Below are 15,333 nucleotides of genomic sequence, written 5' to 3'. Positions count from 1 at the left end.
ATCGTGAATAATTTTTGTGGCACTAGAGTTTGTTTCTTTATCTTTTCCTCCCTCCTTCTCATTTAAGTGAATGATGAAGTTAAGGTATCCAACAATAATCCAGGGATTATTATTGTTATTACCAAAGTTGTTAATAATATCCCACTGGGAATGTTTTTCATGAGCAGATAAAGCACCATACATGCAGAAGATATTCCATTTTTTATTATAGTTATCAACTATTTCAAACAGAACCATTTTATTATGAACAGAAAGAACATTCATATTGATATTACTATGACATGCAATCAACATTCCATTAGATAAACCAATTCTAGACACATAAAAAGCATCATGAAATCTGAACTTCCTGGTTATTTTCTCTATATTTTATAGTTTCGCCTTTGTTTCTGCTAGGAATATAATATCCGGGTTATGTGACTTAATCAAGTAGCCTAAGTGATTTCTAGTAGAAGGGGTGCCAATCTCCTGCACGTTCCAGGATATAAGTTTCATATTATCAAAGATTTTATAATGAAAAAACTTAATAGGAGACGGACGTAAAACTCTAGTGACAAAAGGTAAGATATCAGCAGTATGATGTAAATTTATGTAGAGGAAGCAAACATAAGAGTTGAGCAAGGTGATATTAAGATCAATAAAATAATAAAAATATTTTTATAGAGTTCAGAGATTTTGTAAGAACCTGATTGGCGACAATAGCTATTTTTTCAGCACTAGGAACAATATCATCGGCAATACTTTCAGCATCTTGGTCACTTCCTTTTCCATCCTTCTCGGCAGAAACTTCACGATTCATCCCACTAGCATTTTCTCCTTTGTTACTGGATTCTGCTTTCTCCCCAGTAACTTCCTCAGCAATCTTCATAGGTGCTATTGATAAGTCCTTATTGAAGTTATCCAAATTCATTCCATCTATTTCGATGTCTTCAGCTCTTCTCCTTTTACTTCCTCTTTCATTTTCTTTGTCAACTATGTATGTATTGACATACCTTTGATGAGAAACGGGGGAATTTAGAGGGCCTCTCACAACTTTTTCAGCTTCTACAATCTGTAGTGCTTGACTTCCGTTTTCTCATTGATTCTGAATAACTTCATTTTCATCATTTTCAATATGGACATTCTCTTCAGTTTGATTTACTTGCTAAATGATGTCTTGGTTTGGTACTTGAACTTGCTGGTTCTCCAGATTTTCTTCTTCATCTCCATAGGGATCAACTCCTTGCAATGAGAGAACTGATAGTGAGCCATTCCATATTTGCAATAAGACCACAGTAGTTGTTATTATGGTTGAAGACATAGCAGTGACGACAAGTTGCTTCACGAAACCTCAAGTAAAATATGGAAAACCTCACTATTTCACCATCTTCCAGAGTGAGTTTCACTTTTCTACACAAAGGAAGGTTTACATCCACTCTTACTTTAGCTTTTACAACCCCAGTTGGGTCTCTATTATACATAGTGATAATTTCACCAGCTTGTGAAGCCACCATCTCAGGAATATTTTCTCTATCAAGGTCAGCTCTCAACCTGAATTTAATATTAAACACTTCAAACTGGAAGATGACATTCTGCACAACCATACTTAATTGCCAAGGCATGAGCGCCATAAGATGACCTCTCATAGAATGAGGTCTAGTTCTTAAACCTCTCTAAAATATTTCTCTGCTATGAATTCTGAAGATGAAGATGTTTGTACCATGAGTAAAATTGCCACATATATGGCCATAATGTCGCATGGGCCACTGTTCAACTGTTATCCAAGCCCGCTAACCAGTCAACCAAAGAAGCCCCACCAGCCTGCCCAGTATTACAATGACCGGGCAATGGTCAAGTCAACACTCGGTCAACGGTCAAAGTAAGGTCGCTCGTCACACCTCTAGCCAATTTTCAGTCGTGTTGCCAGCAATGCTGCTAACCAATTTCCAACCAAATACTCTGCCGCACTGCCAACCAGTTTCTATCCATGCTGCCAGATGTAATGCTAACTAGTTTCCAGCCATGTTGCCAGATGCGCTGTCAGCCAGTCCCCATCCATGCTGCCAGCGCATTATGCCTGTCAGCCATCAATCCAGTCTGCCAGCATGCGAATTAATCCAGGAGGCATTCAAAGACAGTTTCATGCGAATTAATTCAGGAGGCATGCAAAGACAGTTTCATGCAGAATTAAACAAGGAGGCATGAATAAGCAGTTTCATGCAGAATTAAACAGGGAGGCATGAATGAGCAGTTTCATGCAGAATTAAACAAGGAGGCATGAATGAGCAGTTAATGCCATTTAAGTTTATATTGAAATTAGGTATTCAAATATATAAATAGGGAGATCCAGAGGCTAGAAAGACAAAGGAGGGACTACTGTAATTCTAATATCAATAAAATACCACCCCAAAAGGGGATTCGTTCGTGGATGTTGGCAAACCATGCCGAACCACGTTAAATTTGTGTCTGTCATTCTTGACTATTTTTTGTTATTAACCTTGTTTCCATCATCAACACCAAAATCATCGTGTTTAGTGCCTGGAAATATTTCTTGGTGCAAATATTGGCGCCGACTAAGGGGAGTAACGAGAAAAATAATCGTGTTTTCCCGCTGAGAAAAGTAGTACAGAATGCTTCAAAATCGTGTCGTGAAAAAACAGTTTGAATGTCTTGGGAAATCACTGTTGCAGTACAGTTTGATCGCAACAACTGCAGTCCAGCTGATCGCAGCTGCTACAGACCATATAATCGGAGATATTGCAGCCCAGTTGATCGCAACTGCTGCAGTCCAGATTCGCAGTTCGAGATGTGCTAAAGCTATTACCTTCTGAAGCCATTGAAAATGCATCAATACAAAGACCGATGAAACCGCTCCCAGGATGTTCGGTCCACGGTAAAAGATGGCGTAGAAACATCATCAAGATTGTTGTAGGATGTTCGGTCCGCAACATGATAGGGTCGAAAGTTCGTTGCAACCTCCACCAAGGATCGTCAAGATTGCTATTAAAACAGACAAAAAAAATAAATCAGAAACTTCCAGTTTGGATGCCTTCGATAATTACTGCTGCAGTCCAGTTGATCGTAACTGCTGCAGACCAATTTTGATCGCATCTGCTGCAGTCCAGTTTGTTGCAGTCCAGCTGATCGCATCTGCTTTAGTCCAGATTAGTTGTTCAAGGTATACAGAAACTATCACCTTCATAATCCACAAGGATTGGTGCGCCACAAAGATCGTTAAAATTGTTGATCGGATGTTCGATCCGCAACATGATCAAAATCCAAAATTCGGAAAACTTGCTTCCCAAATAACGCAGTAAAGGTCGGCGGTAAAGACCGGCGATAATGGACGGCGGCAAAGACCGACGACAAAGGTTGGCGGTAAAGACCGGCGATAATGGCCGACGGCAAAGACCGACGGCAAAGGTTGGCGGCAATGGCCGACGACAAAGGTTGGCGGCAATGAGCGGCGGTAACGGCCGACGGCAACAAAGGCCGGCAATAATGGCCGGCGGTAACGGCAGGCGGCAACAAAGGCCGGCGGCCTGTCACGGTCACCCATGTTAGTGATCTTTTCACCCACGTTAGGTGTTGCACACCCACATTACATTGTGACGTTCACCCACATCAGCGTTTCTCTTCACCCACATCAGAATACGCTCACGCACTTCAGGAGCCGTTAACCCAAGTCAGGGGTTATGTTCACCCACGTCGTCGTTATGTTCACCCACGTCAACAACCAACAACAGCCAGTCAACACGCCATGTTAGCGTGACACATCAGCAAAGCGATGACATGGCAGCTCGCCACATCAGCATATGGTCTAGTCAGCAGCACTACGTCAGCAAGTAGTCCAGTCAGCACATGCCACGTCAGCAATCGGCCGCCACGTCAGCAAGTAGTCCAGTCAGGACATGCCCCGTCAGCAACTATTCCAGTCATCGACCGCCACGTCATCAAGTATGTCCAGTCGGCAGTGCCACGTCAGTTACTACACGTGCGCTAATAAAAAATCTTGTTTCGGCAATAACTTCTTCGTTTTAAGTCTGAATCGAGTGATTTTTGGCTCGTTGGAATCGTCTTTCAATTCCTTATAACCTGGAGATGAAAAATTATGAGTTTGAGAAAATAATTATTTTTGAGGTTCGAGCGGCGATATCACACACGGTCACCGGTCACCACCAAGTGAAAACTACGTATCATATTCAATGTTCGCGAACGCTATTGCGTCAAGTTTCTATCCACAACATTCCCGTTGCAAAGTTCGTGAGTGTTGGTTCTATTCATAAACCTCAACACGCTCATGTACGGTGCTAGTTAAAACTGCTACATTCCAGTTGACCGAGCTGTTGTAGTCCAGTTCCGCAGCAATTACTACAGTCTAGTTGATCGAGCTGCTGTAGTCCAGTTCCGCAGCAATTACTACAGTCCAGTTGATCGAGCTGCTGCAGTCCAGTTCCGCAGCAAATACTGCAGTCCAGTTCATCGAGCTGTTGTAGTCTAGTTCCTCAGAAAATACTGCAATCTAGTTGATCGAACTGTCGCAGTCCTTTTTCGTATAATTACTACAGTCCAGTGATCGAACTGTTGTAGTCCGGTTTTCTTCAAGACTGTTTCAGTATAGTGTTCTTCACAACTGCTTCACTCCAATATAATCGAACTTCTGTAGTTCCATGAAAACTATCTTTAATCCAGTTTTGATTCAATTGGTGTTTTCCAGTCCCGCAGACAGATCTAGTTGTCGAGTCAAGCTGAGACGCTAAGGCAGCAACACTAGTCATCGTCGTTGCAATCAGTAATGTTAAACTGCTATAACTAAGTTGATCGAACTGCTGTAATCCAGTTCCTAAACAACCACTGCACTCAGTTGGACGCAACTGATGCAGTCCAGTTTTGCTTATCCATCATGTACTCAGTTGGACGCAACTGATGCAGTCTGGTTTTGTTTATAACTGTTACACTCAGTTTTGTCGAACTGTTTAAAGTCTAATCCCTCAGTAGCTGCTGCAGTCCAGCTGATCTAAGTTGTTACAGTCCAGCTCTACTTGTCGCTTCTGCAGTGCAGTGCAGTCTTGCTCGTCGCTGCTGCAGTTCAGCTGATCGAAGATACTGCAGTCCAGCTGACCGCAGCTACTGCAATGCAGTCTTGATCGTCGCTGCTGCATTCCAGCTGATCGAAGCTACTGAAGTCCAGCTATGTTCGCAGTTCTTGCAGTCCAGCTGACCGCAGCTGCTGCACTGCAGATCGTCGCTGCTGCAGTTCAGCTGATCGAAGCTACTGCAGTCCAGCTATGTTCGCAGTTCTTGCAGTCCAGCTAACCGCAGCTGCTGCAGTGTAGTATTGCTCGTCGCTGCCGCAGTTCAGCTGATCGAAGCTACTACAGTCCAGCTATGTTCGCAGTTCCTGCAGTCCAGCTGATCGCAGCTGCTGCAGTGCAACTTTTATCATCGCTGCTGCATTCCAGCTGATCGCAGCTACTGCAGTCCAGCTATGTTCGCAGCTCCTGCAGTCCAGCTGATCGCAGCTGCTGCAGTGCAACTTTGCTCGTCGCTGCTGCAGTCCAGCTGATCGCAACTACTGCAGTCCAACTGATCGCAGCTGTTGCAGTGCAACTTTTCCCGTCGCTGCTGCATTCCAGCTGATCGCAGCTGCTGCAGTCCAGCTATGTTCGCAGCTCCTGCAGTCCAGCTGATCGCAGCTGCTGCGGTGCAAATTTGCTCGTTGCTGTTGCAGTCTAGCTGATCGAAGCCGCTGCATTCTAGTTGATCGCAGCTGCTGCAGTCCAGCTATGTTCGCAGCTCCTGCAGTCCATCTTTGCTCGTTGCTGTTGCAGTCCAGCTGATCGAAGCTGCTGAAGTCCAGCTCTGTTCGCAGCTCCTGCAGTCCAGCTGATCGCAGCTGCTGCAGTCCAGCTTTGCTCAATACTGTTACTACCCAGTTTTGATCGTTACTACAGAGGATAGTTTTTATGTGGCCGTCGCAGTCCAGTTTACCTCAATCACTGCAATCCAGTTCTGCAGCAACTATTGTGAACTAGTCGACATCGCTGCTGCTATCCTGGTTCACATAACTATTGAAGACATATAAATATCGATGCCACATCTAGTAGCACAACCAAGACCATTGGAGGTCCAACAACACATTAAATCTGTTACCATCTCAACTACTAAAGGGTCACACCCTTTCGCTCGCAACTACCGCGGCTCAGTCTGTAATTGACAGCAGCTTAATACCAACAACTACTACTACCTATTTTGGTCGGAAATTACCGACAGTCTGCAAATTCAAATTTCGTTTACAACAACAACTCACACAGATTCCAGCCGAGTAACGTCAAATATAACTCATATTTTCCAAACAACAGTTACTAGTCAAGTTCTGCGCAACTACCACAATTCAGTTTTACATCAACAATGCTCACTTTCAACACCACTCCTGTCTAGCATCACGCTTCCGTTGCAGTCCAGTTCAGCCTTCAGTCCTGTTTTTGCATACAACAATGGTTCATACTCAACTGTTTCCCGCCGATCCTCCAATCGCAATAGCCTCACTTGGGGCGACTTGATTACGATTTCCACAATCAACGAAGGCAGTTTTCTTTGCGCTTTAACAACATTAATTTACTCTTGGGGGGGGGTATCGATTTCCGTAATCGAATAAGAAAGCTTGTGATTTACTTCAAACGACAATAATCCACACTTGAAGGCGAATTTTATCATAGTTTGTTAATACAAAATAGAAAACTAACTTCTTAACCCCACAACAAGTTGGAGGTTAAGAGGGGGCGATGTTTGTACCATGAGTAAAATTTCCATATATAGGGCCAGAATGTCGCCTGGGCCACTGTTCAGTTGTTATCCAAGCCCGCTAACCAGTCAACCGAAGCAGCCCCACCAGCCTGCCCAGTATTACAACGACCGATTAATGGTCAAAGTCAACGCTCGGTCAACGTTCTAAGTCAACCGTTGGTCAACTGTCAAAGTCAGGTCGCTCGTCGCACCTCTAGCCAATTTTCAGTCATGTTGCCAGCAATGCTGCTAACCAATTTCCAGCCAAATACTCTGCCGCACTGCCAACCAATTTCTAGTCATGCTGCCAGATGTGCTACTAACCAGTTTCCAGCCATGTTGCCAGATGCGCTGTCAGCCAGTCCCCATCCATGCTGCCAGCCCATTATGCCTGTCAGCCATCGATCCAGTCTGCCAGCATGCAAATTAATTCAGGAGGCATGCAAAGACAGTTTCATGCGAATTAATTCAGGAGGCATGCAAATACAGTTTCATGCAGAATTAAACAAGGAGGCATGAATGAGCAGTTTCATGCAGAATTAAACAGGGAGGCATGAATGAGCAGTTTCATGCATAATTTAACATGGAGGCATGAATGAGCAGTTTCATGCAGAATTAAACAAGGAGGCATGAATGAGAAGTTAATGCCATTTAAGTTTATATTTTAATTAGGTATTCAAATATATAAATAGGGAGGTCCAGAGGCTAGCAAGACAAAGGAGGGACTACTGTAATTCTAATATCAATAAAATACCACCCCCAAAGGGGATTCATCCGTGGATGTAGGCAAACCATGCCGAACCGCGTTAAATTTGTGTCTGTCATTCTTGACTATTTTCTGTTATTAGCCTTATTTCCATCATCAACACCAAAATCATCGTGTTTATTTCCTGGAAATATTTCTTAGTGCAAACAGACATTCCTTCGATTTGTGTTGATAATGACCACTTGGTTTACTGCACCCCAGTTCACCCTGACTGCAAAACTCACTGCTGCTCTTGTAACTTGCATATCTTCTCTACATATCTAACCTATGAGTGCAAAGGATTCAACAAACTTCCCCCTTGATTCCAGAGAAACATGCTTAGTAGTTCTCTTGGAAACATTGCAGTTCTTGTTGAATTGAGAAGCTAAACCATTGACAGCTGAAGAGGAAGTAGCCATTGAAAAGGAATTTTTGACTAACTGGTGGTTTAGTAGTATAGAAGGAAATTTATGATAGAGGTGCAGAGAATTTATCTCTCTAGAACTGTAAAACTTATATTGAATGGATGCAACAATCCTGCTACTGAAACTAACATGCCAAGTGTAATTCATGCACATAAGATTTAATAAACAGTCTTTCTGAAGACCAAGACTAAGAAATTCTTGGGACTCAAGCAAATAGTTGGGAGTAATCATTATTAAAATTAGGAAGAGTGGAAGAACAACTTTATTTTCCATATTACTAGCTGTGTAGACCTGCCTTGTTGCCTTAGTGAACAACTTGTACAAAGAAGAAATCACACAGGCCAATTTTCCTGCTGACATGCTGAGGTATATCGACCAAAATGCTTTTGTGCCGCCTCTATGCTGCGTTGTTGCCAAAACCCTAGCTCACCCAATCAGGTTTGGATTGAGATTTGGGAAGAAATCTGAAAATCAGATAATAGAATTGTTTAGAACAATATAAAATTTAAAACATTAAAGCATTGTTTCAATTCGAGTAAACAAAAAGGATTACTGAAAAAAGAAAATGGATTGCTCTGAAAAAGCTGATTAATCTAAATTAAGAAACTAGATTTTGTTTGTGTTGAAAAGAAAACATAATTACTCGTTTAGAAAAAGATGTTGGGAACCCTAAAAAATTCAGCTAAAATTCATCGAGAAATCAAACGACGAAAGATTCGAAAGGAACTGAAAAGGATTGGGTTAAAAGATAAGAAAAATCATTGATTGGGATTAAAGAACTCTTATCTGATAAACATGCAGAGGGATTGAAGAAGAAAATTTGTGAATCGTTTCGCCTTGGGCCGATTCACTATTCGCTCGATCCGCCGCAAAGTAAAAAAGATGGCAGGGGAAGAAAGTGAAAGGATCTTTTGTTTGTCACCTTTCAAATAAATGTATCAAATTTGTAATTGTCGAAGCCAAGTTAACTAGAGTCAATATAGAACCGGGATTGATGCTAGGCGCCTAATGCCAGTGCGGTGTTCAATCTGGACGAGGTCCCGGGTTTTTCTGCTATTGCGGTTTCCTCGTTAACAAAATTTCTGGTGTCTTGTGTTTTTCCTTTTCCGAATTATATTGTTTATCTTTATAATTGTATTTACACAGGTTTGTACATATTCAATCTAAGTAGACATGTCCGTTTAATTGTAAGCGATTACGAGACTAGTTTCTTGTAGAATTCATATCCTGAAAGATAAATAACAAGTTTAATCACTTGGCAGAATTCAGATTGAATTATTTTGATATGATTAGATTGATATTGGATATTTATTTTTGAGATCATCCAAGTATTCTGCTTAAAAATCAGGTTCACAGACCTTGTGTCTATATACATATTGTGAAGGATCATTAAGTTGGTCTACTTGCAATTGTATTAAGTTTTGTCTATATAGATTGTCGAACAAAAAAGTTGGGTGTATTTGGTATCCCCTGCGTTTTCAATTGGTATCAGAGCAGGCAAACATTGTTGACCTAATAAGTCTATATTTTAAGTGATCTCTATTATGTACAAGAGTGCAATCTCAATCAACGTACCGCCAACTTTCGATGGCACAAATTACTTATGGTGGAAAAATGTTATGCATTCCTTTTTACAAGCTCGTGACTTTCATACATGGGTACATGTTGTGAGATGATATGATGCTCCACTTATTGGAGAAGGAGATACTGCAGTTTCTAAAGGCATAAAAGCATATGAAGATGAAGAAATCAAAGATGCTAAATGCAACTCTGATTGATTAAACACTATAAGCCAAGATGTTCAACATCATGTGTCTACGTGCACTGGATCAAAAAATGATTGGGAAATTTTAGAAATCGTATTTGAAGGGAATTACGCAGAAAAGGAAGTCAGGCTTCAAAACCTAACTTCTGACTGGGAAAATCTTCGTATGTCCGATGAAGATTCGTTTGAGAAATTTAATCACAAATTTTCGGAAATTGTGAATGCTTGTTATTCTCTATGTAAGACTATTCCTGAACGGGATATTGTGATGAAAATTCTGAGATCATTACCAGCTCGATACAAGTTTAAGAAACATTCGATTATGGAAGGAAACGATCTCACTACACTTTCCAGAAGTACTCTTGTTGGAAAGTTAAAGATCTTTGATCATGAACAGCAAACCAAAGCTGATAAAGCTATTGCGTTCATAACACTTAAAAACACTGATGTACTTGCTAAAAGTGAAAGTGTTGGTATCTCTGAGAAAGAGCTTTTTAACGAAATTTCAGATGAAGATCTTGAAAAGAGAACGTCCTCCATCATCAGCCAAACCTCATGATCGTAATACTCCTAAAAAGGATGATAATGATGATGATGATGATGATAGTGATGATGAGGATATGCCTCAGTGCTTCAAGTGTAGAGGTTTTGCTCACTTTGTTAATGAGTGTCCAAATCGATTAAAAATACTGGCACCGAGGGTTTTGCTACGAATCTTGATGAAACTACTGATCATTATGATTCAGAAGAAGAAGAATGTTCTAGTTTAGCATTTATGGCTGAAACAACTAATTTTTATGAGAGTAGTGATACTCATATCAATCTTGACAAGCTTTTTGAAGATCCCTCATCTATAACTTTTGAGGATATAATGGATTTTCCTTTGGAAAAACCTATTACCGAACTTCACAAAACATCTTTGATATGTCTGACAGCTGAGACTGAAAGTGTTTCAGATCCCCTTCTCAACCGATCTTGTCCTTACTGTACCATTGAATGTCATGAACTTCAACAATGCTTCAAGTACAATCAGAAAATAAGGTATGTCAATAAACTGAAACGGAGGGCGAGTCGTTTGACAAATGTGCTTAAATTATTTCAAAAGCCAAACCCAACTAAGGTATGTAACTATGTTTCTCCTACTTCTTCTAAGAGTGTTATTATTCCTGAGGAAAAGGTTTCAAAACAGAAGAAGAGACCTCTAAACGATCGACAAAAATGGAAATTGACAAACCAGTACAGGAACCAAGTGGTGAGCCTATTAATGCTCACCCCAACATAAATTAATTGTGTTGAAAAGGTGTCGTCTTGTCATGTGCCCTGAAAAGAGACAAGAACATTGCACCTCCAAAGGGCTTTGAGACAAACTCTTTTGTTTATGTCTGGGAACTTATTTTTTGAATTTCCATCTATTTTCACAGACTCAAGGTTAAAATTTCTTTGATATTTCATGCTTAAAACGAGAATAACACTAATTCATGTCGAGCCTTACTCCATTGAGTTCTGCCCAGCTTTCTGGTTTTTGACTTGGTTATAATAACTAAATGGTCGAAATTTATTTTCACTTCCATGAGGAAAATTATCGGAATATTCAAAAGATTTTTATATCTCTTCACACTAACTTTCAAGTAATAAGTATGAAGACTTACCCTTGCACAAACTTAAGAAAGGGTGAAATTGTATTTTGCTTTTTTGTTTGTTTTTCTTCTTCTTTTGGTACGTGAACGGACCTTTTCTGGACGATTGGTTCTTGAATTATTGTTTATTCTTTCTATTTAAAACTCTCGCCAGTTTTGGAATTTTCCATAAACTTTAAAATTGACTTGAAGATCTATATAGATGTGTTTGCACAATTTATTGCATACTCAATTTTGAGTTGTGGTATCCTCAAGTATGATTTTTTTTGATGTACCTTCTCTACCTATGGTTGTCGATTCTACAGCGAAAAGTGTTGAGTTTACTGTTCCTAAGGAGAAAGATCCACTTTTTAAGAGAAAAATGAAGAATGTGAAGAAACCTAGGGACAACTGCTCAAATCAGCAAAGGTTTGCAAATATTCTTGAAGAGCTTAAGAGACCAAGATGGAAGTGCAAGGTCTTAAAAACATCCAGCAGAAATCTTTGGAGATTCACGAAGCACTTGTCAAACAACAACCAAACAACTTTGAAGGATCTAATGCTCTTCTTCATAAACCTTATGTTCCAATGTTTGTTGATGATGAAGGGTTCGAGATTAATCAAGTTTTCATCAAAGATCTTTTTACTAGTTAACTCCTTGTAGGAATTTTTGTTCTTATCATTGAGGGAGGAACACTAGTTTTTGGAGTAGTTTTTATGTGCTACATTAGCTATTCCAAATATTTGCATCTTCCATAGTTAAAGTTTATTAATTAAATTTTATTTTGTAAGATGACTTGCAATACCTAGTCTTCATGGTTATTTTGAAAGATGACTTGCAATACCTAATTTTCATGGTTATATATATGTATCGCTTATTTTGTGAAATTGTTATATGCCATCATTGTTGGTGACTAGGTTTTGTTATCTTGTGCATTCATGCACAAGATAAGAGCCAATCATTGGCATGATAAAGTGTAAAAAATAATAAAATATGCGAGAGGGATTTTTTTTTTGAAAATAAAGGATAGATTACTGCATAAACAATCTACAGATTCAGTCTCATATGGAACGAGCTCAAGTTGAGCAGTCCGATGGCTGAATCTGTATGATTAACATCCACTGGAAAAGATAATGAGTTTGCATTTAGATTATATATTTCATATGCTTTGATAGTGTCATAAGCTATTGAAGGAATTAAAAACTGAGGTGGATCATGAAATCTTGAACCAGTAGATGCTTCTTTTCTTCCTTTCCTTGCAAGAAGATCTGCTACCTTGTTTTTCTTTCTGTTGATAAACTGAAAACCTCCAAAGATACCAGTTGTGTTGCTTGCTTCTTAACTTCATCTAAGATTTCCTTACTTTGCCAGCTGATTAATGTGTCTTGTTCTTGTTGATACCTAATAGTTGTTTTGTTGTCTCCTTCGATGACTAGATTCTGCAATTTATTTGTAATGACCCATTTTGTTGTCTTCAGCAGAGCTAGAACTTCTGCTTCTTCAGCTGATGAAGTCTTGTATCTTCCCATTCCTTCTCCTATGAAGGTACCTGTCCAAATGCGTAAGATGAAACCAAAACCTGCACTAGGTTTAGCAGAGATCCAAGAGGCATCATAGTTTATTTTTAAAGTTTTAGTACTTGGAAGATTCCAAATATCCTGAGAATGCGATGTATTACTACATTTATTGGTTTCTGTGGTGTGTTTCACTGGATGCCAGTAATCATAATGTCTTGAGATGTCTAAAGCTAATTGTTCATGGGGACCTGTTTTTATTTCGAACACTCTAAGGCAACGTTCTTTCTAAATAAACCAGCACTTAGTTGCTGCTAGGGATATAGAGATAGAATTGAGCTCACCTTCTCTCCATACATTATAGATATCTAAGAAAGAGATATTATGAGAGATAGGGTTAGAGAAAACTACATGTACAGGAAATGGCTATAATTTCCAAACTGCTTTGGCATAAGCGCAATCAGAGAATAACTGGAAAGTTGATTCTTCTTTTTGTTGAAAGAAAACACACTTTGTGTCAATCCCTAGCTTCAGTCTTGTTGGTAGTGAATCTTGTATACATTTCCAGATGAATAGATTTATTCTCTGAGAGGTATCCATGCTCCATAGACCTCTCCAAAATCTTTTTGTTTGAACAGAAGTTATGGAAGATTGATTTTGCAATTTTGCGTATAGAGATTTCACAGTGAAATCTCCATTCTTAGTTAATGTCGACCTGATTTTATCTTTTTTCAGAGAACCATTTTGAGTAATGTAAAGATTGATGTTTAAGATTTCTTACACGAAAGGTTTTTCAAATATAGAATTTAATAAGTTAATATTCCACTTTTTTGTTTCGGAGTTGATTAACTCTGAAACAAGTGTTATGTTTAAGTTCCTTTGAGAACATATTTAGCCAGAATCTCTTATCTGTTTGGTAACCATTTATCTTCCCGAATATTTATCGAATTGCCATCCCCCACTTCCCATACGCTATATTTATTTATATGTTCTATACCCTATAAGATACAGTTCCATATCCAAGATGCTTTGGATTTCTTCTTAGATAGAAGAGCTCCATTTTTTTTTTTGAAGTATTTCCCTTTCAGAAGATGAGCCCACAGATCATCTGGTCTGCTGACTAATCTCCGGGCTATTCTACTTATAAATATATGAGAGAGAATGACTCTTTGCATTGAAAAATAAAAAGATTCACGGATTTTTGAAATTCTCTCTCTACAAATGCATTCTCCAATACAAAGAATCATTCTCTATCATATATTTTATTATTTTTATACTTTCCCATGCTAATGATTCGCTCTTATCTTGTGCATGGATGCACAAGATAAAAAAATCCGAAGTACATATATCCCATATTTTCTCATAGTTTAAGCTCTTTCACTCTTGCAAAAGAGGAGTAAACTATTTTGAGAATGAAAGTTTTTTATCTTCATGATTACACTTTTTGTGAATAAAATGCTATAGGATTCCGTAAGATGTTCTTTGGGGATCGACTTACTTCCTTGATTGTGTCGCCACCAGGGAATAAGTGGTGAACTTTAATCTCTACGTTCCTACATAGCTAGAGAAGTTATAATTTTTATGTTGAGTCATATTGCACTAATTGTTCTCTTGTTCGTAACTGGCTTAGAGAACTGGTCGTGTTGATGATTTTTCTCACAAAAATATTGTATTTTAGTGCCTCTAACATTAATATCGTTATTTTTAACTTCTTTGTTCATAGCTGGCGAGAAGAGAGAAAAATATTAGATATAAATTTAATTTGTTTGTAACTGGCCTATTAAATTTAAAGTCCAAGAAAATCCTTGTCTTGCGACTAGAGTAAGGTTGCTCGTGTCGTCCTTTTGGGAATGACATAAATGGGGGAAATCTTTTTGAAATTGTGCTTAATGATAATATCTTTGTGGAGAGTGCGGATGTGGAATTGTAGGAGATGCTTGTGTCTTATGTCTTCCTAACGCAAACCGAGATTTCTTGATTGAGTTCGTCTAAACTAAAGGTTGGTATGTGTTCTCTAGTCTTGAAACTCTTTTGTTTAAGTCATGATTATCCAACTTTTCACCTTTGTCAATTTTGTTGACAAAAAGAGGGATATTTATTAAGTTGTTTCTTACCACATAAATATGGCTTTTACAAAGCATCATGTAAGGGGGAGTGAATTATTATCTATAGGTTTTACCTATTTTTCAAAACTAGTATGTATTGACTAGGGGGAGAACATATCACCGTAGTATTGCTTCAAAATTGTGGTGCAATTGAATTATGAGGAAGGTAACAATACCATGTTTCTGTATAACGACTAATGAGTAGAGTGTTTACCTCATTCTATAAAAGCTCTAATGAGTTTTCTCATAAGTTGTTATCGCTACGTATCTTCAACAACAAAGTGTTGAACAAACACATACAAAACATTATAATAACTTGAAGTACGAAGAATTCAAGACGTGTGTTGAAGAACCAAGGAAATCAAGCATAGTGGATTGAGCTGAAAAGTTTTATTTA

This window comes from Papaver somniferum, chromosome 2 (genome assembly GCF_003573695.1).
Source record: "Papaver somniferum cultivar HN1 chromosome 2, ASM357369v1, whole genome shotgun sequence".
Lineage (NCBI taxonomy): Eukaryota > Viridiplantae > Streptophyta > Magnoliopsida > Ranunculales > Papaveraceae > Papaver > Papaver somniferum.
Note: the sequence above shows the minus strand (reverse complement) of the source record.